Raw genomic sequence first — 26,760 nt, forward strand, 5'->3', positions numbered from 1 at the left:
CAGCCCTATTCGTAAAACGTTAGCCTTTCGTTGGTTATTCAATCGGTTTTTCATGGTCACCCCCCGCCCCCATCCACAGTCCCCTCCTGGAGATCAAAATGAGAGAATAGTCGTGAATCCTTTGCCAATGGAGAGATCATCACGACACTTTATCAATAACAGGCTACTTAGTCTGTGGATATATATTACATGTCTTTCAGTAGAGATGCACCCGTTATTAATGCTGATGCACCAGTGGTGTAGGGATAGCGTCGTTGATTAGTAACCCAAAACGTTCTCGATCCCGGATTCCAAACACACCATTGCTTTAATTTTTAGTAATATTCAGTACTGGCAGACGAAGACTTTCGACATAAGAAGTCATCCTCATGTTGCCAACAGCCTCTTGTCCTTGGGGTGCAAAACTGTCGCTATAGACGAAAGAATCAGCTATGATCAACTGCATGAGGATGCAATGGAAACCACTGTATTAAAGACACATTAAATTTATGCACAGAAGGTGTGGCCTGCAATTAAAGAAAGTGTCATGATGATCTGTCATTGACAAAAGATTCCGGAATACTCCCCCATTAGGATCTCCGGGAGAGACCTGCCAAAGGGGAGGTGACAATGAGGACAAGATTGAATAATCGGGGCGTGGAATGTCAGAAGCTTTAACGTGGCAGGGAAACTAGAAAATCTGGAAAGGGAAATGCACAAGTTCAATCTAGATATAGTAGGGGTCCGTGAAATGGAAAGAAGACAAGGATTTCTCGTCAGGCGAATTATTAACAGCAGCACAAAATGGTAAAAGGGCAGTAGGATTTGTTGTGAATAGGAAGGTAAGGCGGAAAGTGTGTTACTGTGAACAGTTATGTTATAGGTTTTCTCTTTTCAGAATAGAGAGCAAAACAAACATCGACAACTATAGTGCACGTATACATGCCGAAGTCGTAAGCTGATGATGAGGAGACAGAAAAGTGTATGAACATACTGAAATGGTAATACAGCACTTAAAGGAAGACGGAAATGTCGTAGGGGACTGGAATTAAAATGTATGGGAAGGAGTAGAAGAAAAGATTAGACGAGGATATGGGCTTCGGACAAGAAATGAGACAGGGGAAACATTAATTAAGTTCTGAAATAAATTGCAGCTAGTAACAGAGAATACAATGCTCAGGAACCACAACAGGACATGGTATACCTGGAAAAGGCCGTGTGATACTGGAAGAATTCAGTTACATTATATCATGATCAGACAGAGATTCCGAAATGAGACATTGGATTGTAAGGCGTACTCAGGAGCAGATATAGATGCAGATCACAATTTAGTAATGATGAAGAGTAGGCTGAGATTTAAGGGACTAGTCACGAAGAGTCAATATGCAAAGCTGTGGTACACAGAAGTACTAGGGAATGACAACACACAACTGAAGTTCTGTAAGGTTGTAGAAACAGCAGTAAGGAATACCGCTATGGGCACTACAACTGAAGGGGAATAGGCATCTGTAAAAAGGGAAATCACAGCAGTCGGAAAGAAAAACGTGGGTACAAAGAACATACCTGCAATGAAACCATGGGTAACAGAAGTAATACTTCAATTGACGGATGGAAGAAGGAAGGGCAAAATTGTTCTGTTAAATTTAGGAATACAGAAATACCAATCGCTGAGCAATGAAATAAATATTAAGTGCAGGGTAGTTAAAATGAAACGGTTGCATGAAAAGTGTGAAGAAATCGAAAAATAAACGATTGTTGGAGTACTGACTCGGCATACACGATAGTCAAAACAACCTTTGGTGAAATTAAAAGCAGGAGTGGTAATATTAACAGTGCAATGGGAGTTTCACTGTAAAATGCAGAGGAGAGAGAGGTTATGGGGAAAGATTACACTGGAGACCTCAATGAGGGGGAAGACTTGCCATTTGTAATAGGAAAGGAAACAGGAGTCGATTTAGAAGAGATAGGTTAGCCAGTATGAGAATCAAATTTTAAAAGAGTTTTGAAGGACTCAATATCAAATAAGGCAGAAGATTGAGAGTAGATCCAAGAAAATTGAAAGTAATGAGAAGAAGTAGAAATGAGAACCGCGAGAAACATAATTAATGGTCACCAAGTAATTGAAGTTATGACTACCAAGGTAACAAAATAACCAATGAGGGACGGAACAAGGAGGACACCAAAAGCGGACTAGTACTGCCCAAAATGGCATTCCTGGCCAGAGAAGTCGGCTAGTGTCAAACATAGTCTTTAATTTGAAGATGAAATCTCTGGGAATGTACGTTAGAGCACAGCATTCCATGTTAGTGGGAAAGTGAGAGTAGATCCAAGAAAAATGAAAGTAATGAGAAGAAGTACAAATGAGAACCGCGAGAAACATAATTAATGGTCACCAAGTAATGGAAGTTAAGACTACCAAGGCAACAAAATAACCAATGAGGGACGGAACAAGGAGGACACCAAAAGCGGACTAGTACTGCCCAAAATGGCATTCCTGGCCAGAGAAGTCGGCTAGTGTCAAACATAGTCTTTAATTTGAAGGTGAAATCTCTGGGAATGTACGTTAGAGCACAGCATTCCATGTTAGTGGGAAAATCGAAACAGAAGAGAATAGAAGCATTTGAGATGTGGTTCTACAGACGAATGTTGAAAATTAGTTGGACTGATAAAATAAGCAATGATGATGTTCGGCACGGAATCAGAGAGGAATGGAATATGTGGAAAACACTGACGGAAGAAGGGACGGATGATAGGACATCTGTTAAGAGGTAAGGGAATGACTTCCATGGTACTAGAGGGAGCTGTAGATGGTAGAAATGTAGAGGAAGACAGAGATTCAAATACATCCAGAAAATAATTGGGGGCTATGGTTTTAAGAGGTTGGTACAACATAGGAGACAGGCCGCAACAAGCCGCTCAGTAGACTGATGACTCCAAACAAAAGAAATATGGAATGGTACTCTTGAATTAAGAAACACGTTATGCGTTACAGCTGTATGGCTATTTCGTCTTTGGGTAAAATTCGTTCTACGGTAGCGGTGAATACTATAGTAGTGCATACAATAAACTTTCAATAAAAATAGGAAACTGAGGTTAATGTATTTCTGTTCAGTTGTGAGTTTACTTTTGCGTCTTAATGATCATCACGTTTTGTACATCAGAGGTGATGCGCAACTTGTCTCATTAGACACCAAATTACCAAACATAATCTTTCTTAAGAATGCGTGTAACACGCTACTGAAAAATATAAATCAGCCAGAAAAATATAAAACGCAGTTTGTAAGTAGGCTGTTTAGGTTTTTATGTTGGCGACGCCACGTAGCACTCTGTATTAAAATCGCCGACTGCGCTGTGTGCAGTCTGTGGCTGGTTGGACTCTTTGTTGGATTATTCGTTAGTGTATAGTGTTAGGCAGTTTCACGCGAACAGCGCGTAGCGTTGGGCAGTTAGAGGCGAGCCGCCAGCAGTGGTGGATGTGGGGAGAGATGCCAGAGTTCTGAGATGTTAATGTGAGCGGACGATCTGGACGTGTATCCGTCAGAGAAAGGAAATTTGTCAATATGGATGCCTGACTTTTGAACACTATTAAGGTAAATACATTGTTTGTTCTCTATCAAAATCTTTCGTTTGCTGACTACACTCATGCTCATAGATTAAGGATAATGCTGAGACATGGTGAAACAACGCTCTGGTGGGCGGTTTGCGGGTTTAAATCACCTCGAGGTATGACCATGTGGTGCATTTGAACTGCGGTTGTCGCACGGTGGCGATGGCACGAGTCCACATACGCAGATGTGTGTTGGTGCATGTCAGAGTACGGTGCAGCGAGTAAGTGTGCAGGCGTTTTCAGACGTGTTAATGGTGACTGTGTGTTGAAAACGGCTCAAAGAACACATATTGATGACGTCATGAGGGTTATAATACTAGGAGACTCGTCAAAAACAGCAGGTCGTAGCACGAGCCGTGCGTGTGCCACAAAGTGTGATCTCAAGATTATGGCAACGATTCCAGTAGACAGGAAACGTGTCCAGGGGCTACAGTATGCAACGTCCACAGTGTACAACACCACAAGAAGACTGATTCTCACCAACAGTGCCCGCAGACGACCACGGAGTATTGCAGGTGCCCTTGCTCGGGAACTTACCGCAGCAACTGGAACAGTTGTCTCCAGACACACAGTCTACAGACAACTGAAGAGACATGGTTTATTGGCCTGAAAACCCTCAAGGTGCATTCCACTGAATCCTGGCCTCAGGAGAGACCGTAAAGCCTGGTGTCAAGAACACCGTACATGTTCATTGGAACAGTTGTCTGGGGCTTTCACAGACGAGTCCAGATATAGTCTGAACAATGATTCCCGCCGGGTTTTCATCTGATGTGAACTAGGAACCAGATATCAACCCCTTAATGTCTTTGAAAGGGACCAATAAGAAGGTCGTGTTTTGATGGTGAGGAGTGGGATTATGATTGGTGCACGTACACCCCCGGATGTCTTTGTCAGTCGAACTGTAAAACGTCATGTGTATCGGAATGTCATTTTGCACCAGTATGTCTGCCTCTTCAGGGGTGCAGTGGATCCCACCTTCCTCCTGATGGATGATAACGCACGGCCCCACTGATCTGTCATCGTGGAGGAGTACCTTGAAACAGAAGATATCAGACGAATGGAGAAGCCTGCCTGTTCTCCAGACCTAAAACCCATGGAGCATGTCTCGCATGCTCTCAGTCGACGTATCGCTGCACGTCTTCAAACCCCTACGACACTTCAGGAGCTCCGACAGGCACTGGTGCAAGAATGAGCGGCTATACCCCAGCAGCTGCTCGACCACCTGATCCAGAGTATGCCAACCCACTGCGCGGCCTGTGTACGTGTGCATGGTTATCATATCCCATATTGATGTCGGAGTACATGCGCAAGAAATAGTGGCGTTTTATAACTCATGTGTTTCGGGACAGTTTTCTCAGCCTATCACCAATACCGTGGACTTACAGATTTTTGTCGCGTGTGTTCCCTAAGTGCGTGTGTTATTAGTGCCAGTTTTGCGTAGTTCCACGTTGTGTGGCACCACGTTCTGCAATTATCCTTAATTTATGGCATGAATGTATGTGCCTATCAGTAGTTAGTGCCTTCAATAGTTAGAATCTTATTTAGCTGGCAGCATTCGCGCTCGCTGTATTGCAGTAGTTCGAGTAACGAAAATTTTTGTGAGGTAAGTGATTCATGAAGGATATAGATTACTGTTAGTTAGGGCTATTCTTTTGTAGGGATTATTGAAGTTCAGATCGCGTTGCGCTAAGAATATTGTGTCAGTTTAGTGATTATCAGAATAATTAAATAGAAAACTGCCTGAGTGCGTTCAGTTTTACTCAGCTGTTTCAGTACCAAATAACGTAGAAGTTTTACCTGCACAGTCATTCTTTTCATTCAAAGGGGGCGTTTCAAGTTGAACACCGGTACTACACCTGACATGCATGAGAATAAGATAACGAGAAACAACAAAGGGCACCTCACGTTAGAGGGTGTGAAGGATATTATTAAATAATTCAAGTTCGATGAAGTTGCCATCAAACTGTTGTTCGCCCCAGATCGTTGCTTGTTAACAGATAATTCAAGAACATCAATTGACTGTACTTACCATCTTCAACAAAGGCTTAAGGCCCAGTAGTAAATGCTTTCTTGGCGAATCGAAAATGAATTGAAGTTCTAAGTAGCTGCTGTGCTTATGATTAACAACTATTACAAGTCAAGACCAACACATATATAGTTAGATACTGCGCAAACCGCGCAACGCCTAGTGACAAATATCTATTATAGCGTGGCCATTTTAAGTTATACAATTTTACGTACATTTTTAAGTAAGGAATTTGATGTCTCGGCCATAATGATCAGTTTACCGATAACACCTACCAAACTCAGATGTACAGAGTTCGCATAGCATTTACAACAAATACTGGGCAGCAGAATTATCGGCCGGCGGCCATGTAGCGACTTGGAAATAGATTGATTACTAATTTCTGGATTTGCAGAAATTAGTAACTATTTTGGCGGATGTTATGCTTAAACACAGAGAGGTGTATTGCGCAATGGCCGCGCAAAACTTCAGGTTATACAGATTGTCTACATTTACTCAAACGGGATACAGAGGAAATCAGTTACATGAAAACATCTACAAATGACATATAAAACACCAAAGCAAGCCACGCGTTAATTACGGAGGTTACCGAAAAATAAACAGTGGCAACAGATGATCAAAAATACAGACGGAATCAGCTAGGCCCTGTCGGTAGAAACGGTAAATACATGACAAGTTAATTATCACGCTGGCGGCTAGTTCGGAAAACAGGAAATGACAAGTTATATTCGTATTTCATGTAATCAACCGGCCAGCTGTCCTAGCAAAGTTGATAGCACTTCTACATATCAATTAAAAAAATCTTTTGGTGAATGTCACCAGACCGACTGAAGCATATAATAAGGCTCCTGATAAATAATGTACTACATGGTAGCTAATTTGCAGATATAGGCCGATTTAAATACTACTGTAATTGAATATAAAGCCAGTGGATAAAGTAAGTTTGACAAGCCGTGCAAGCTTTAAACAGAATTCTAACAGAATACAGAAGCCCAATGAGTTAAGGAAATTGGGCAGCTACTAAGCACTAAACACATTTCTAACGAATTGGCAAAGGCTGGCGAGCATTGAGTAAACACTAATGTCATAAAATATAGGACACCAGATAATACGCAAGGCAGGTAGTTCACAGTTAACCTTAACAGTATTTACCTTGAGCGCTATTGTGATAAAATACGACACACTTCAAAGAATGGCAACCATGACAAAAGTAGGGTAAGGACAGGACACGTACAAATCAACATGACAGAAAGCGCGTCTTGCACACAACAAACCATTCGTGCTGCTCAGTAGCGTGTCGAGAAGACAACATAATTTTAAGTTTAACACACGTTCGCTACAATTCGCAAATACTTGTCCAGAAGTCGGCTACACACAGCCATGTATCAAAACACAAACGAGCACCTTTGCCTCACAACAATGGACCGGAGGAATGTCACAAAGAGGTATTACCTTATGACCTTCTGAATGGTTGTTAGAGTGTCCTGTAGAAACGTGAAGTAATTTGGTATATAGGGTGTAAATTATTCAACTGTATGAAATAAAATGGTCACAACTTTTGAACGGTTTGCGCTAGGAAGTTAGCGTAATTTGGTTTAGCGACGAAGCCCACTTTCATTTGGATTGGTTAGTCAATGAGCAAAAATTGGTGCATTTGGTGGACTGAGAATGAGCATTTCGCAATCCAGATGTCTCTTCAACCTCATCGTGTGACTGTGTGGCGTAGTAATCAGTGCAATATCCCTTGATGGTACGGTGACTACGAACGGTACGTGAAGTTTTTGGAAGATAATTTCATCCTCATTATCTAAAGTGACCTTGATTTCGACAGGATGTGGTTAATGCAAGATGGAGCTCGATCCCATCGAAGCAGGAGAGTGATGTCCTTGAGGAGCACTTTGGGGACCGCATTCTAGCTCTGGAATACCTAGAGGCCACTGGCATGGGTCTCGACTGGCCTCCGTATTCTCCGGATCGCAGCACCTGCTACTCTTCTTTGTGGAGCTATATGAAAGACAAGGTCTACAGAAATAACCCCAAAACCATTGCTGAGCTGGTAACAGCCCTTCAAGAGGTCATGGACAGCATCGATGTTCTGCCACTTCAGAGGGGCATGCAGAATTCAGGTATCCGTCTGGGCCACATTATCGCCACATTATCGCAGGTATGTCGAACACGTCATAACCCAAATCCGGAATTCTATAGTGACGTACTCACGTTTGTATATTGAATAAGGTATGAGTACGCCGTAGTTTGTAACTTTTTTCATGTAGTTCAATAATTGTGAAATTACTTTCACTTTTTGCAAGAAACCTTACCCGACCTGCTGGACATACGGCTATGCATGTGGTTGCAGCATGATGGGGCGCCCGCACGTAACAGTCGTGCTGTGCGCGGAAACTTAAATGAACTCTTCGACGGACGAGTAATTGGCAGAGGAGCTCGTAGGTCATCGCCCCCGCGATCACCACACCTCACGCAACCAGACTTTTTTCTGTGGGGTTTCTTCAAGGTTCTAGTTCACTCACCCGGACGCGAAACACCTAGAAACTAAGAGGAATTAAAGGATCACGTTCAACACGCCGCCAATCACATAAATGGTTCAAATGTCTCTGAGCACTATGGACCTTAACATCTGCTGGCCGCGGTGGCCGAGCGGTTCTAGGCACTTCAGACTGTAACCACGCGGGTGCTACAGTCGCAGGTTCAGATCCTTCCTCGGGCATGGACGTTTGTGATGTCCTTAGGTTAGTGAGGTTTAAGTAGTTCTAAGACTAGGGGACTGATGACCTCCGATGTTAAGTACCATAGTGCTTAGAGCCATTTGAAGCATTTGAGCTTAACATCTGAGGTCATCAGTTCCCTAGTACTTGGAACTAGTTAATCCTAACTAACCTAAGGACATCAAACACATCCATGCCCGAGGCAGGATTCGAACCTGCGATCGTAGCGGTCGCACAGTTCCAGACTGAAGCCCCTAGAACAGCTCGTCCACAGCGGCCGGCCGCCAATCGCATCACGGTAGTGCCAGGAATCTTTGAAAGAGTTCGGTAAAACATCCTTGGATGTTACCAAGCTTGTGTCGCGTCATAGGGTCGACAGTTCTAGCACAGGCTTTAAGTAAACAACCCTAGGTAGAAAAAGGCCCTTTTCAGGCCCGTCACAATTTGTTAAAGACTTTCTGTACGTGAATTAACAACTTTGACAGATTTGTTCCCGGTACATCTTATCACGAATTTACAATGGACGTGTCGGGACCCAGGCGAATACGCCCCCAGGCGCCCCAGCGTGAAAGGCTGGCGCGCTACCACGGAGCGTGCACAGGATGCCCTGGATACATCGCTATCTCCGGCAGGCAAAGCATTCGCGGTAATGCGTTGTCCAGAGCATTCGGCAACAGGGCAATCCTCCGGCCAATCGGAGCGCGTGGCGCCAAGTTTCCGAAGTTTAAAAATTGTGCATGTAACAATCAGATGTAAAAAAATCTAGATATTTTCGAGAATTTTGGTAATAATGTTTTCCCTTCAGACATTACTTATAAATTAATACATTATATCTATAATAAAATACATAAACTATGGCCGTCCAAATGTTGATCACAGTTTCATATAAAACATGATGTAACTCAGTCAACAACTTTCGAGTTTTTGACAACAATGTCTCCTTCTTATATACACTCCTGGTAATGGAAAAAAGAACACATTGACACCGGTGTGTCAGACCCACCATACTTGCTCCGGACACTGCGAGAGGGCTGTACAAGCAATGATCACACGCACGGCACAGCGGACACACCAGGAACCGCGGTGTTGGCCGTCGAGTGGCGCTAGCTGCGCTGCATTTGTGCACCGCCGCCGTCAGTGTCAGCCAGTTTGCCGTGGCATACGGAGCTCCATCGCAGTCTTTAACACTGGTAGCATGCCGCGACAGCGTGGACGTGAACCGTATGTGCAGTTGACGGACTTTGAGCGAGGGCGTATAGTGGGCATGCGGGAGGCCGGGTGGACGTACCGCCGAATTGCTCAACACGTGGGGCGTGAGGTCTCCACAGTACATCGATGTTGTCGCCAGTGGTCGGCGGAAGGTGCACGTGCCCGTCGACCTGGGACCGGACCGCAGCGACGCACGGATGCACGCTAAGACCGTAGGATCCTACGCAGTGCCATAGGGGACCGCACCGCCACTTCCCAGCAAATTAGGGACACTGTAGCCCCTGGGGTATCGGCGAGGACCATTCGCAACCGTCTCCATGAAGCTGGGCTACGGTCCCGCACACCGTTAGGCCGTCTTCCGCTCACGCCCCAACATCGTGCAGCCCGCCTCCAGTGGTGTCGCGACAGGCGTGAATGGAGGGACGAATGGAGACGTGTCGTCTTCAGCGATGAGAGTCGCTTCTGCCTTGGTGCCAATGATGGTCGTATGCGTGTTTGGCGCCGTGCAGGTGAGCGCCACAATCAGGACTGCATACGACCGAGGCACACAGGGCCAACACCTGGCATCATGGTGTGGGGAGCGATCTCCTACACTGGCCGTACACCACTGGTGATCGTCGAGGGGACACTGAATAGTGCACGGTACATCCAAACCGTCATCGAACCCATCGTTCTACCATTCCTAGACCGGCAAGGGAACTTGCTGTTCCAACAGGACAATGCACGTCCGCATATATCCCGTGCCACCCAACGTGCTCTAGAAGGTGTAAGTCAACTACCCTGGCCAGCAAGATCTCCGGATCTGTCCCCCATTGAGCATGTTTGGGACTGGATGAAGCGTCGTCTCACGCGGTCTGCACGTCCAGCACGAACGCTGGTCTAACGGAGGCGCCAGGTGGAAATGGCATGGCAAGCCGTTCCACAGGAATACATCCAGCATCTCTACGATCGTCTCCATGGGAGAATAGCAACCTGCATTGCTGCGAAAGGTGGATATACACTGTACTAGTGCCGACATTGTGCATGCTCTGTTGCCTGTGTCTATGTGCCTGTGGTTCTGTCAGTGTGATCATGTGATGTATCTGACCCCAGGAATGTGTCAATAAAGTTTCCCCTTCCTGGGACAATGAATTCACGGTGTTCTTATTTCAATTTCCAGGAGTGTATTATATATAGCCTATGTCCATCCGATTTAACATTAGAGTAGCGAGTAAAAATTTGAAGTAAATCTGTTACATACTTTTCGCAAGTAACGGCAACAACGTTTCCCCTTCCTGTATTACACATGTATTTATTTACATTAACATGCCGTTCCGGTTGGTACATAAAAACACGTATTTATTTGAATGCAACGTTGTGTCAAAATTTCAAAGCAACTGGTGAATAACATTCGGAAATCTTATATTTTGAACAAACGAACATTTCCATTTCCATTTATACTGTAAGAGGTCCATGATTAAGAAATTTGTTGCTAGCGCACTCGAGCAGATGTAATTTCGAAGTATTGCTCACGCGCTGCCTGCGATATGTAAGCTATAAGAGAATCTCAGACCAATGAGCAGTGTTGACTGCAGTAGGAACTGTGTAGCAGTAGCAGTAAGTAGTTGCTAGAGAGCAGTCTGGTGTATCGTGTTGGCTGAGCCGGTCGTGTGCAGCGATCGCGGAGTCTCAGCGTTGTAGTATAAGGTAAAAGCAGCCTCGCGCATATGTAGTATTGTTATCTCAAGTCCCACGTAAATGTTTTTAATAAAACATCTCTTAATAATAATCTTTCTCATAAAAAGTAACTTTTGACGATCATTCATTTCAATTTAAAGAATTTACTAATTTCTCCAATCCTTGGTCATCCCGATTATTGAAAAGAAAAATCAGTTGTTTCCTTTTATAAATGACAAATCTACCGGCCAGCATTGCACAGGGCTGTGACAGAATAATTTCTTATAGGAGCAGATATATATGCGTTATCCGGCGACCTTATTGAGGTAAGAACTTTCAATTTATTTCAGAATGATCTTTCAGCGCCATGACACAGCACTGCTGACGTCCAAAATTTACCAGTTTAAATTCACAGTCATTATTGAAAGCTTATAAGTGAGCGACAATTTTTTATTAAGAGATTAGTCACATTGTATTATTAGTAGGTTAAGGAATATATTTTGTGGGGAGGTTACACTTGTCGACAACCGGCCAGGATCGTATTTTTGTGAACTTTTGAGAGGTAGTCAGTTATTTATCTGCTCTTATTTACTTAATTTTAAATGTACACTCCTGGAAATTGAAATAAGAACACCGTGAATTCATTGTCCCAGGAAGGGGAAAAATTTATTGACACATTCCTGGGGTCAGATACATCACATGATCACACTGACAGAACCACAGGCACATAGACACAGGCAACAGAGTATGCACAATGTCGGCACTAGTACAGTGTATATCCACCTTTCGCAGCAATGCAGGCTGCTATTCTCCCATGGAGATGATCGTAGAGATGCTGGATGTAGTCCTGTGAAACGGCTTGCCATGCCATTTCCACCTGGCGCCTCAGTTGGACCAGCGTTCGTGCTGGACGTGCAGACCGCGTGAGACGACGCTTCATCCAGTCCCAAACATGCTCAATGGGGGACAGATCCGGAGATCTTGCTGGCCAGGGTAGTTGACTTACACCTTCTAGAGCACGTTGGGTGGCACGGGATACATGCGGACGTGCATTGTCCTGTTGGAACAGCAAGTTCCCTTGCCGGTCTAGGAATGGTAGAACGATGGGTTCGATGACGGTTTGGATGTACCGTGCACTATTCAGTGTCCCCTCGACGATCACCAGTGGTGTACGGCCAGTGTAGGAGATCGCTCCCCACACCATGATGCCGGGTGTTGGCCCTATGTGCCTCGGTCGTATGCAGTCCTGATTGTGGCGCTCACCTGCACGGCGCCAAACACGCATACGACCATCATTGGCACCAAGGCAGAAGCGACTCTCATCGCTGAAGACGACACGTCTCCATTCGTCCTTCCATTCACGCCTGTCGCGACACCACTGGAGGCGGGCTGCACGATGTTGGGGCGTGAGCGGAAGACGGCCTAACGGTGTGCGGGACCGTAGCCCAGCTTCATGGAGACGGTTGCGAATGGTCCTCGCCGATACCCCAGGAGCAACAGTGTCCCTAATTTGCTGGGAAGTGGCGGTGCGGTCCCCTATGGCACTGCGTAGGATCCTACGGTCTTGGCGTGCATCCGTGCGTCGCTGCGGTCCGGTCCCAGGTCGACGGTCACGTGCACCATCCGCCGACCACTGGCGACAACATCGATGTACTGTGGAGACCTCACGCCCCACGTGTTGAGCAATTCGGCGGTACGTCCACCCGGCCTCCCGCATGCCCACTATACGCCCTCGCTCAAAGTCCGTCAACTGCACATACGGTTCACGTCCACGCTGTCGCGGCATGCTACCAGTGTTACAGACTGCGATGGAGCTCCGTATGCCACGGCAAACTGGCTGACACTGACGGCGGCGGTGCACAAATGCTGCGCAGCTAGCGCCATTCGACGGCCAACACCGCGGTTCCTGGTGTGTCCGCTGTGCCGTGCGTGTGATCATTGCTTGTACAGCCCTCTCGCAGTGTCCGGAGCAAGTATGGTGGGTCTGACACACCGGTGTCAATGTGTTCTTTTTTTCCATTTCCAGGAGTGTAGTTTGCATCTTTCGCAACGCATTTACTAACTTGTCACTCTTTCTTTCACAAGTCATCGGCAATTTATTGCTCTTTGTTGTAATTGTATTTGTTCCATTTTTGCTTTGACTTTGATTGATTTTGTGCCTAATTTTGATTTGTGAAAATTCCGCGAAAAACTGTTAACAGTACATTGCGATGTGCAATGAGTGAAAAAGCTGACTCGAATAATTTAACCGATAATACTAGCGACAGTCAGTGTAATAGTGACAATTCTCTAATTACAGATAACCAGGGTGTTACAAAACGGTACGGCGAAACTTTCTGGAAACATTCCTCACATACAAAGAAAGAAAATATGTTATGTGGACATGAGTCCGGAAACGCTTACTTTCCATGTTAGAGCTCATTTTATAACTTCTCTTCTAATCACATTAATCATGGAATGGAAACACACAGCAACAGAACGTACCAGCGTGACTTCAAACACTTTGTTAAAGGAAATGTTCAAAATGTCCTCCGTTAGCGAGGATGCATGCATCCACCCTCCGTCGCATGGAATCCCTGATGCGCTGATGCAGCCCTGGAGAATGGCGTATTGTATCACAGCCGTCCACAATACGAGCACGAAGAGTCTCTACATTTGGTACCGGGGTTGCGTAGACAAGAGCTTTTAAATGCCCCCATAAATGAAGGTCAAGAGGGTTGAGGTCAGGAGAACGTGGAGGCCATGGAATTGGTCCGCCTCTACCAATCCATCGGTCATCGAATCTGTTGTTGAGAAGCGTACGAACACTTCGACTGAAATGTGCAGGAGCTTCTCGTGCATGAACCACATGTTGTGTCGTACTTGCAAAGGCACATGTTCTAGCAGCACAGGTAGATTATCCCGTATGAAATCATGATAACGTGCTCCATTGAGCGTAGGTGGAAGAACATGGGTCCCAATCAAGACATCACCAAAAATGTCTGCCCAAACGTTCACAGAAAATCTGTGCTGATGACGTGATTGCACAATTGCGTGCGGATGCTCGTCAGCCCACACATGTTGACTGTGAAAATTTACAATTTGATCACGTTGGAATGAAGCCTCATCCGTTAAGAGAACGTTTGCACTGAAATGAGGATTGGGACATTGTTGGATGAACCATTCGCAGAAGTGTACCCGTGGAGGCCAATCAGCTGCTGATAGTACCTGCACACGCTGTAAATGGCACGGAAACAACTGGTTCTCCCGTAGCACTCTCCATACAGTGACGTGGTGAACGTTACCTTGTACAGCAGCATTTTCTCTGACGCTGACATTAGGGTTATCGTCAACTGCACGAAGAATTGCCTCGTCCATTGCAGATGTCCTCGTCGTTCTAGGCCTTCCCCAGTCGCGAGTCATAGGCTGGAATGTTCCGTGCTTCCTAAGACGCCGATCAATTGCTTCGAACGTCTTCCTGTCGGGACACCTTCGTTCTGGAAATCAGTCTCGATACAAACGTACCGCGCCACGGCTATTGCCCCGTGCTAATCCATACTTCAAATTGGCATCTGCCAACTCCGCATTTGTAAACATTGCACTGGCTGCAAAACCACGTTCGTGATGAACACTAACCTGTTGATGCTACGTACTGATGTGCTTGATGGTAGTACTGTAGAGCAATGAGTCGCATGTCAACACAAGCACCGAAGTCAACATTACCTTCCTTCAATTGGGCCAACTGGCGGTGAATCGAGGAAGTGCAGTACATACTGACGAAACGCTGAGCTCTAACATGGAAATCAAGTGTTTCTGGACACATGTCCACATAACATCTTTTCTTTATTTGTGTGTGAGGAATGTGTCCTGAAAGTTTGGCCGTACCTTTTTGTAACACCCTGTATAGACTGACATCCTAGTGTTACTTATATTGCCGGCCGCGATGGCCGTGCGGTTCTGGCGCTGCAGTCCGGATCCGAGGGGCTGCTACGGTGGCAGGTTCGAATCCTGCCTCGGGCATGGGTGTGTGTGATGTCCTTAGGTTAGGTAGGTTAAAGTAGTTCTAAGTTATAGGGGACTTATGACCTAAGATGTTGAGTCCCATAGTGCTCAGAGCCATTTGTTACTTATATTAAGAATCGTAGTACGCAATAATTTATGTCAGAAGGAGATATCGTTTGATTTATTGTCGTAACAGAAGTAGATGAGTGTTGCTCAAGCTTTTCAGATGTGAAACGGGAAGCTGATAGACGATCTGTGTATTTGCAACCGGTAGTCAATAAAAAGCTTTTACTCAACCAGCAGCCTATTCGAGTAATTACGACGTTCTTTAAAGTTTTACGATGTGTTCTATTACACGAGCTACCTACTACATCTGAATGGAAGCCGTACGCTGTCATTTCAGGCAAGAGCCTGTGTAGCGCGCTGCTGAGAGTGCTTTGTCCGGAGCGGAGGATCGAGCGCAGTCGCTTTGAGCCGTGTCCAGACAGTCGCCGCCTCAGCGCGGCGCTCGGCATACACGCTCAGCCGGGAGCTGTCGCAATTACCTGCGGACACAAGTCCACCGTGTGCTGGCGGCAGTCTGCTGCGCTCTCTGACCTCTCCACATGAAAGGACGTCCGCAGCCTCTCGTGAGGAGAGCGCCGTTTTGATATGCCGAGTTAAACGTGGCCTCGCCCCGTCGCATCTCGCTGAATGCACATGTACCACTCGACGTTATACTTTTGTACTAGCAGAACACGTACATACTTCCTAAAAATGTGCTGCCAAGCTTTCTCTATTCACGTTACTGCCGTGTCCGACAACTGACATTCAGGTTGAAGAATTTTTGGAAGTAAAATATGTTCTTGAGCCAAATATCCTCGAAGATTTAAAACAACAACTTTGTAACAAAGCGAGTACAATATTTTCATTGTTTTGCTGTCTAGTATTCCAATGAGACAATATTAATGAGTGAATTCTAGGATGATATTCACTGTGGACCAGTTCCAGTCATTTGGATAGTGAAGAGGTGCAGGCAAATTATACGCCTAGTTTTGTGTAAAGCATCCATTTTGTCATTGTTCTAGATATAAGAATACTTTCAGAAAAAAATAATGAGAATAGTATGGGTTCTTCCACGAACGATACTTTTGGAATATTAAGGACAGGAGACCTTATGGTGGACAACTAAAGCATTGGTCTGTCGTGTATCAGTAACATCGCCAGACCCTTGCTACCCACTGCTGAATGAAACCTTTCTCTAGACTTCTTTATGCACTACATTCTGCAGCTAATTGTTTACGGAATGCTCCTGCATAATTTGACATGTCCTCTCTCACTGTTCAGTCGGTCACTGCCAAGGGCTGTACTTAATTCTCGGAGTCCAGTTAAGACATTCTTCGCCTAGGTACATGCCGACCCATTTCCATTTCATTGTCATTTACATAATAATTAAATTCACTTCGTTCTCTGCCCTGGTTCATATATTTGTATCCTTGTTTCTTTCAGCAATTCCCGCCATGCATGTCTCCATTAACATCATCACATTAAAAGAGCTTGACTCACAGCCAGTACAAATAGGGGAATACACACCGAATACAACCCTCTTTCCAGTCACATGGTAAGATAAATTTTTAAATTTCTTTTCAGTTTAACGATGCTTGTTTCATTCTTCCGTTTATATCTTCAACAGACACATACACAAGAGCGTGTCTGCTGGTCTTAAACTCTGCTGTCATTTACTGATTATTAATCGAAGTGGATTCAACACACTATGCATTCAGGTTTTATAGATTAGGTGCTCTTCCTTCCATAATTCTCCTTGGATAAATGGCCTTCCAAATAATGTTTCTTCTTGTATAAGTGTATCAAACTTGCTGTTAAGCAATTCTCTACAGTATACTGCGAATCAGTCTTTAACAATCCCTCTTTAATAGAACTTCCACACACGCGTAATTAATTTTTAATGTTTTTTAAACATATTGTCTATCTGTCTCGCTCAGAGTGACACAAATATGGTCTCCGAAAACGTCACTACATTCCCTCCTTCAGCAGTATGCACTCACTTTATTCCATGTTCCACGTTGATGTTTAATTTTTAGTGTTTTAGATATGACATTTAACACTGTTGTCAAAAAAAAGTGAAGAAAACTCAGGAAATAAACATCCAAAGAAAATTTTGTTGCGGTTATGACTTCACGTTAATAATATCTTCCTTTCAATGTGATCGTTGGTCACTATTTCAGTCTAATCATAATCAGTTTACATGACCGTTTTCAAACTTTCAGTAATACGATTATTCATTCTTTCTGTTAGTTTGACTGCACTAGACCCAAACAATACAAAACCAGCAACCAACCGGACGTAGTTCGTGTATGCGCTAATGACGTGTATACTTTCTCGTGAGCGGTGTCTGTGGAATTTGGGTATCCAAATAGATTAAAACGAACCTCCGCTGCTTGCGTCGTCTTCGTCAGTGTCAGTGCAGTAACAGGCGTTCGGCTTGTGTTATTTTCCACACATAAATTCGGTGACAGTCGCATATATATATATATATATATATATATATATATATATATATATATATATATATATATATAAAGAGAGCGAGAGAAAGCATCCCGCTACCTCGCGTTTTATGGCCACATTGAACCACCTCTAGAATTAGTTGAATAACAAAAATATTGTAAAGACACTAAACCCATAACTTCATACGGTAGATACAGGCATCCCATTACAGATAAAGTATCACAAGAAATCAAATGAACAGCAGCTGACAAAACTGCACCCGAGTTATGCATGATCCCAGTGAGTACTAAAAACAGATCAGAGTAAAATATATGTCAGCATTCCATAAAATAAGCTATCTGTTGAAAAATAAGAATTATGAAGGTAAGAATTCACACAAACAACAATTACCAGCATCTAGTCATTCACAACAACCGTCCTTACAAAACTTATTAGCTGAAGACACACCTCCCGTTATATACTTCAAACTGGAAGAAGTTTCGAGACTTGATTCAATGAACACGTTGATCCAATACTGCTAAGCAACAGATGAAGTTCCATATTTGTAGTGCACAGATCTCAAAGAAGATAATGAGCAAATAGCACTGAAGAGCATTTCCAAGTGTTGTCCTGCATTATTAAAGATAACTTCTTGAAGCTGTATGAAGGGACAGAAATGTACAAACATAAAAACATTATCATCATATCTTTAGTGAACAGACAGAGTTTGCCAATCTTATTAAGTATTTCTACAGAGTGTCTTCAACCTGATTTCCAGTTCTAAACGTAAGTGTAAGCTACTGACACCCAAAATAAAGACCTGTCCACATTTTAAATTATAACAGATTGCTTAGTTATGTAAAACAGTTTTCATATATTAATACAATAATAAAATTAGACTTTCAGCAAAACTGTCACAATGTTAATATTATATCCAGGTGTGTACATATCGGTACGCATAGGTCTGTAAAAGTGTCTCAGAACAATTGTCTAACGTACAATATCTAATAATTATCATAAATTATAGTGCTAACAAACATATGTTATATCTATTATCAAAACATCTATGTACATAAGTCTCTAGTTCTTTTTATACTTTATTCGTTCACAAAATTTAACTGAGTATATATTTCCATAATTTTACTATGTTGAACCGGCTACCTTTGTTTCTTCATATTAGCTGCAATTAATAGTCATTCAATATATATTGCATTTCCTGTAACTTTGTTTTCTGTGCATTATCCGTCATAAGTGTACATATTGCCATTTACCTGACAAACAACGTTCTTGCCAAAGTTTTGTCTTCATAAATCATCTTCTTTGAATATCTGCTTCCATGTGAGGATGAGAGTTTTACCAGTTTTGTCACATGTAATTTTGAGACGTCATCCTTTTCTCCCCATCGGTGATTTACGGTTCCCTTCTCCGTCTCCTCTAGGTCAATTACCTTTTGTATAAATGGTGGCTTCATTACCCTAATGGCAGTGGGATAGATAAGAGGTCACGAGATAAGAGGTCACGAGAATGTACAGACCAGGCTCCGGACGATCACGTGGCACTATCGAGAGGGAAGAATATCATAATCGGCGTATGGCTCTGGTGCATCGTACTGCTTTTGCTGCAGCCATTTGAGCTCCAGTTGGTACCTCAGTGACACAGAGAGGCGTTATTCATCGGTTACTTCAAGGACAAGGCGCCCTGTAGCGAGCATTACGCTGACGCTAAAGCACCATCACATGTGGTGTCGAGCGAGAGCTCATTGAACGACAGGTTGTAGGTCATTGTGTTTTCAGATGAAAGCTGGTTCTGCTTTGGTGCCTGTGACTACCGTGTGTTGGTTAGAAGGATAGCAGTTGAAGACCTGCCAACATCCTGTCTGTGTGCTACACACATTGGACCGAAACCGGGAGTTATGGTCTGGTGTGTGATTTCATATTACAGCAGGTGCACTCTCGTGGTCATCCCACTCACTCTAACTGCAGATTTGTACGTTAACTTGATGATCTGAACTGTTCTGCTGTCATTCACTATGCTTGGGTGCTTCCAACAGGATAATGTTAGCCCACGTACTTCTGTTGTATCCCAACATGCTCTACAATGTGTTGCCATGTTGCCTTGGCCTACTCGGTTAGCGTATCTGTCTCAAATCGAGCGCATATGGTACATTATCTGACGACAGCTCCAGCGTCATCCATAAACAACATTAACCGTCGCTGAAATGACCGACCAAGGGCTACAGGCAGGGAACTTCATCCCACATACTTACATCCGGCACCTGTACAACAGAATGCATGAGATGAAATGCCGAGGCTGGCAGGACAGAGCGGATTAGGATGTGGAAAGGGGTGAAAATGAGTTCCTGTCAGTTGCACTCAACATACAAACTGTATTTATCAACACACAGTATTACAACAAGAATGCAAAACACTCAAAACTTTAATCGACCTCCTTTGATTAACTTTAGATCGGCTGAAGGCCACAATTATAAACCAAGACACAAAGCCTAAGCAAAATTGAAATACAAGATTCTTCCGGAGGTTTCACCAAAGAATATTTTCTAAATCTTTAATCTAATCGGATGAAGGCCTTAGCAATTTAATGAACTAGGATAAAGGTCGCATATTAAGCAATAAGTGGAGTTTCAATCAAAAGGCAGAAGGCCTAATCTTAAAACATTTCATATAAAATAAATAATAACGAACTCATACCTCAAGGGCAAGACAAGGACATTATTTTAAGAGACGTTAATACTCGGCTTAAGGCAACACATAAACACAATAATTTAACGGCTTAAGCCCTTAAAAGATTTGATGTAAAATTCGGCTGAAAGCTCCATATAAGGAAACATAGTCTTATGTCTAAAGGGCAAGACAGGAACATTAACTCACGATATATAAAAACTCGGCTGGATGCCACACAGAAACCAGTGAATTAAAACTCAAACAGGGAAGGTACTATGTAACTGACACGGAACGGCACTCAGAAGTTTCCAAGGGTCTGCCTGGAAGTGTCACACTAACGCCCGTTTAGGCAAGACATGCAGCCAGACCAACAGTCTCTAAATCGGAGGCAACCCAACCGACAGCCAGCCGACGAACCAACCAAACACCTGATTTCGGTCACCAGACCAAAAACACTACGATCAAAATGCCAGAGAGGCGAAAAGACCAATAACACTCGTCTTCATATATTGCCAAGACACAATAACTACTGACATACGTGAACATCGCAACGGCTGTGGAACTACACGTCGTGGCGGACAGCATCAACACGGTAAGATAACACGCACTCGCTGCTCTGTCGCAGCCGACCAACTGGCTACTGTAGTACGCAGACTGCATGACAGCATTTAAGGCATTGCTCAGTCGATATGACACAGGGCACACAGTATTGCACGAAATACTGCAACAAGAAACTCAAACACTCGTAAAACGAATCACTGATGAACAACTAGAACAAATCACCGGTGGACACAAACACAAACCCGAAGGACGGTCGGTGACGAAACACTCGTTCTCTGAGCAGATGAGTGACCAACAGCCAACCAAGGTTGTTGGCACTCAAACCATGTGTGTCCGCTGTCCGTTGGGAACTGAGAGACACGGCGATCCGGGCACACTGGCTTGGACCCAGTGATGCAGAGGTAACTCTTGCCTATTGGCCACGACGTCTCTGCACAAGAAGGAAAAGAGCCACGTCCAGCATGATGACCCAGTGACGAGGCCCAGAAACGGTCAAATGACCAAATTCACGTCTCACCAAGATGCTACCAACTGAGCGACCGACCAACGGTCGATCCCACTGCTATCTCCGTCCGTCGGACAGTTTGTCCTGTGATGCGAGGGTGGGCGAGTACCGGCTGTCCGCGCCTCCCTAGCGCTCCGTCCCCGACTGCTGCTACGTCCCGACTGCACTTCTGTCGCATTCCAACTCCAACTGTTCCAGGTCCGATCTCTCCCTACGACACAAAACGATCGGGAAGTAATAGCCGTCCAGCAAAAATAATACGGCAGGGCTAATATGGATACGCGCTGCTGCTGCCACTCACGGGCAGGCAAGTCAGCAATTCAGCGACATCAGTCACTTAAATTAAAATGACGAGGCGGCCGTACGATAAAAATAAGATGTTAAATAATAGATGGCACGAACATTAGCCACGCTCGGCTCAGGAGCGTTAGCATGCCTGCATTCAGTGTTACGTCGGATACACTGGTTATTAGTATATCGGCGTATCACGTTTGGAACGGCTTATTTCGCACTCTTATTAACCTGTGTTATTTAGGTATTAATCAGTTAAGTATGTTACCTAAACACACGTATACCCAAAATTTCGTTACTCTACACTAGTTTCAATCCCCCCCTGCCGCCGCCGTTGGATAAGCAGCTGAGCAGCAAGTCGTATACTCCTAGCTCACTCATTTGTTACATAGTTTAATTCTTAATTTCTTTGCGTGTTTTTGGTACTTGCATTGTTTAATTCATAAATTTCGAGCGTATTATAGTATTTGAGAGTTGTAGCATCGCGTTTTAGTACCTGAATAGTGTAAATTCGCGTAGTCGTTTGTCTACTGTTTTGTTTTGAACGGCCAGTGTCGGTTGGCCGCAGTCAGTGTGCTCCCTGCCGCCGTTGGATAAGCAGCTGAGCAGCAAGTCGTATACTCCTAGCTCACTCATTTGTTACATAGTTTAATTCTTAATTTCTTTGCGTGTTTTTGGTACTTGCATTGTTTAATTCATAAATTTCGGGCGTATTATAGTATTTGAGAGTGTAGCATCGTGTTTTAGTACCTGAATAGTGTAATTTCGCTTAGTCTCCTTCCGCCGCCGAGCAGTGTCAGCAGTGCGCAAGTAGCAGCATTACTGCATTTACTAGGCAATCTTGTATTTTAATAACCGTTTAAATTTGGTCGATTTGTTTGCGCTCTCTGTAGATTAGTTCAGACGTTCTTAGCAAAACAGTTTTTAGCATGGATAGGGACTGCAACTGCTGTGTTCGGATGCAGGCTGAGTTGTCATCCCTTCGCTCCCAGCTTCAGGCAGTGTTGGCTTCGGTCACACAGCTTGAGGCTGTTGCCAATGGGCATCACTGTGGGGGTCGGGATGGGGGTTTGTCGGGGACGGCCAGCTCGTCCCACGCATCCCCTGATCGGACTACGACTGTGGTTGCCCGGGATACTGCCCGCATTGAGGCTGATCCCTCACCTGTGGTAGAGTGGGAGGTCGTTTCAAGGTGTGGCAGGGGGCGAAAGACATTCCGGAGGGCTGAACGGAAAGCCTCTCCAGTTTGTCTGACGAACCGGTTTCAGGCTCTGTCTCAGGCTGATACTGATCTTCGGCCTGACATGGCTGCTTGTCCTGTTCCAGAGGTTGCCCCTCAGTCTGCAAGATCCGGGCAGTCGCAGAGGGTGGGCTTACTGGTAGTTGGGAGCTCCAACGTCAGGCGCGTAATGGGGCCCCTTAGGGAAATGGCAGCAAGAGAGGGGAAGAAAACCAATGTGCACTCCGTGTGCATACCGGGGGGAGTCATTCCAGATGTGGAAAGGGTCCTTCCGGATGCCATGAAGGGTACAGGGTGCACCCATCTGCAGGTGGTCGCTCATGTCGGCACCAATGATGTGTGTCGCTATGGATCGGAGGAAATCCTCTCTGGCTTCCGGCGGCTATCTGATTTGGTGAAGACTGCCAGTCTCGCTAGTGGGATGAAAGCAGAGCTCACCATCTGCAGCATCGTCGACAGGACTGACTGCGGACCTTTGGTACAGAGCCGAGTGGAGGGTCTGAATCAGAGGCTGAGACGGTTCTGCGACCGTGTGGGCTGCAGATTCCTCGACTTGCGCCATAGGGTGGTGGGGTTTCGGGTTCCGCTGGATAGGTCAGGAGTCCACTACACGCAACAAGCGGCTACACGGGTAGCAGGGGTTGTGTGGCGTGGGCTGGGCGGTTTTTTAGGTTAGATGGCCTTGGGCAAGTACAGAAAGGGCAACAGCCTCAACGGGTGCGGGGCAAAGTCAGGACATGCGGGGACCAAGCAGCAATCGGTATTGTAATTGTCAACTGTCGAAGCTGCGTTGGTAAAGTACCGGAACTTCAAGCACTGATAGAAAGCACCGAAGCTGAAATCGTTATAGGTACGGAAAGCTGGCTTAAGCCAGAGATAAATTCTGCCGAAATTTTTACAAAGGTACAGACGGTGTTTAGAAAGGATAGATTGCATGCAACCGGTGGTGGAGTGTTCATCGCTGTTAGTAGTAGTTTATCCTGTAGTGAAGTAGAAGTGGATAGTTCCTGTGAATTATTATGGGTGGAGGTTACACTAAACAACCGAACTAGGTTAATAATTGGCTCCTTTTACCGACCTCCCGACTCAGCAGCATTAGTGGCAGAACAACTGAGAGAAAATTTGGAATACATTTCACATAAATTTTCTCAGCATGTTATAGTCTTAGGTGGAGATTTCAATTTACCAGATATAGACTGGGACACTCAGATGTTTAGGACGGGTGGTAGGGACAGAGCATCGAGTGACATTATACTGAGTGCACTATCCGAAAATTACCTCGAGCAATTAAACAGAGAACCGACTCGTGGAGATAACATATTGGACCTACTGATAACAAACAGACCCGAACTTTTCGAATCTGTATGTACAGAACAGGGAATCAGTGATCATAAGGCCGTTGCAGCATCCCTGAATATGGAAGTTAATAGGAATATAAAAAAAGGGAGGAAGGTTTATCTGTTTAGCAAGAGTAATAGAAGGCAGATTTCAGACTACCTAACAGATCAAAACGAAAATTTCTGTTCCGACACTGACAATGTTGAGTGTTTATGGAAAAAGTTCAAGGCAATCGTAAAATGCGTTTTAGACAGGTACGTGCCGAGTAAAACTGTGAGGGACGGGAAAAACCCACCGTGGTACAACAACAAAGTTAGGAAACTACTGCGAAAGCAAAGAGAGCTCCACTCCAAGTTTAAACGCAGCCAAAACCTCTCAGACAAACAGAAGCTAAACGATGGCAAAGTTAGCGTAAGGAGGGCTATGCGTGAAGCGTTCATTGAATTCGAAAGTAAAATTCTATGTACCGACTTGACAGAAAATCCTAGGAAGTTCTGGTCTTACGTTAAATCAGTAAGTGGCTTGAAACAGCATATCCAGACACTACGGGATGATGATGGCATTGAAACAGAGGATGACACGCGTAAAGCTGAAATACTAAACACCTTTTTCCAAAGCTGTTTCACAGAGGAAGACCGCAATGCAGTTCCTTCTCTAAATCCTCGCACAAACGAAAAAATGGCTGACATCGAAATAAGTGTCCAAGGAATAGAAAAGCAACTGGAATCACTCAATAGAGGAAAGTCCACTGGACCTGACGGGATACCAATTCGATTCTACACAGAGTACGCGAAAGAACTTGCCCCCCTTCTAACAGCCGTGTACCGCAAGTCTCTAGAGGAACGGAGGGTTCCAAATGATTGGAAAAGAGCACAGATAGTCCCAGTCTTCAAGAAGGGTCGTCGAGCAGATGCGCAAAACTATAGACCTATATCTCTGACGTCGATCTGTTGTAGAATTTTAGAGCATGTTTTTTGCTCGCGTATCATGTCATTTCTGGAAACCCAGAATCTACTATGTAGGAATCAACATGGATTCCGGAAACAGCGATCGTGTGAGACCCAACTCGCCTTATTTGTTCATGAGACCCAGAAAATATTAGATACAGGCTCCCAGGTAGATGCTATTTTTCTTGACTTCCGGAAGGCGTTCGATACAGTTCCGCACTGTCGCCTGATAAACAAAGTAAGAGCCTACGGAATATCAGACCAGCTGTGTGGCTGGATTGAAGAGTTTTTAGCAAACAGAACACAGCATGTTGTTATCAATGGAGAGACGTCTACAGACGTTAAAGTAACCTCTGGCGTGCCACAGGGGAGTGTTATGGGACCATTGCTTTTCACAATATATATAAATGACTTAGTAGATAGTGTCGGAAGTTCCATGCGGCTTTTCGCGGATGATGCTGTAGTATACAGAGAAGTTGCTGCATTAGAAAATTGTAGCGAAATGCAGGAAGATCTGCAGCGGATAGGCACTTGGTGCAGGGAGTGGCAACTGACCCTTAACATAGACAAATGTAATGTATTGCGAATACATAGAAAGAAGGATCCCTTATTGTATGATTATATGATAGCGGAACAAACACTGGTAGCAGTTACTTCTGTAAAATATCTGGGAGTATGCGTACGGAACGATTTGAAGTGGAATGATCATATAAAACTAATTGTTGGTAAGGCGGGTACCAGGTTGAGATTCATTGGGAGAGTGCTTAGAAAATGTAGTCCATCAACAAAGGAGGTGGCTTACAAAACACTCGTTCGACCTATACTTGAGTATTGCTCATCAGTGTGGGATCCGTACCAGGTCGGGTTGACGGAGGAGATAGAGAAGATCCAAAGAAGAGCGGCGCGTTTCGTCACTGGGTTATTTGGTAACCATGATAGCGTTACGGAGATGTTTAATAAACTCAAGTGGCAGACTCTGCAAGAGAGGCGCTCTGCTTCGCGGTGTAGCTTGCTCGCCAGGTTTCGAGAGGGTGCGTTTCTGGATGAGGTATCGAATATATTGCTTCCCCCTACTTATACTTCCCGAGGAGATCACGAATGTAAAATTAGAGAGGTTAGAGCGCGCACGGAGGCTTTCAGACAGTCGTTCTTCCCGCGAACCATACGCGACTGGAACAGGAAAGGGAGGTAATGACAGTGGCACGTAAAGTGCCCTCCGCCACACACCGTTGGGTGGCTTGCGGAGTATCGATGTAGATGTAGATGTAGATGTAGTTATTTCTTGGTGTAACAGTTTTTTCGAGTCAATGTATTTCCATACTCTTAAAGTAGCTCTGCACTGCGTTGCTAGTTCACGAGAGGATAATGCTAATTCTATATACATAAACCGCACGCCACAGCAAGGTGCTTCGTTGAGGGTTTCCTGTACAACTTCTAGTGTATACGTAGCCAGAATCCCAAATTTACCCTACGAGACGTAAAACCAAATCTTCCTTCCTTCCTTCCTTCCTTCTTTCCTTCCTTCTTAC

The sequence above is a fragment of the Schistocerca americana genome, chromosome 1 (assembly GCF_021461395.2).
Source record: "Schistocerca americana isolate TAMUIC-IGC-003095 chromosome 1, iqSchAmer2.1, whole genome shotgun sequence".
Taxonomy (NCBI): Eukaryota; Metazoa; Arthropoda; class Insecta; order Orthoptera; family Acrididae; genus Schistocerca; species Schistocerca americana.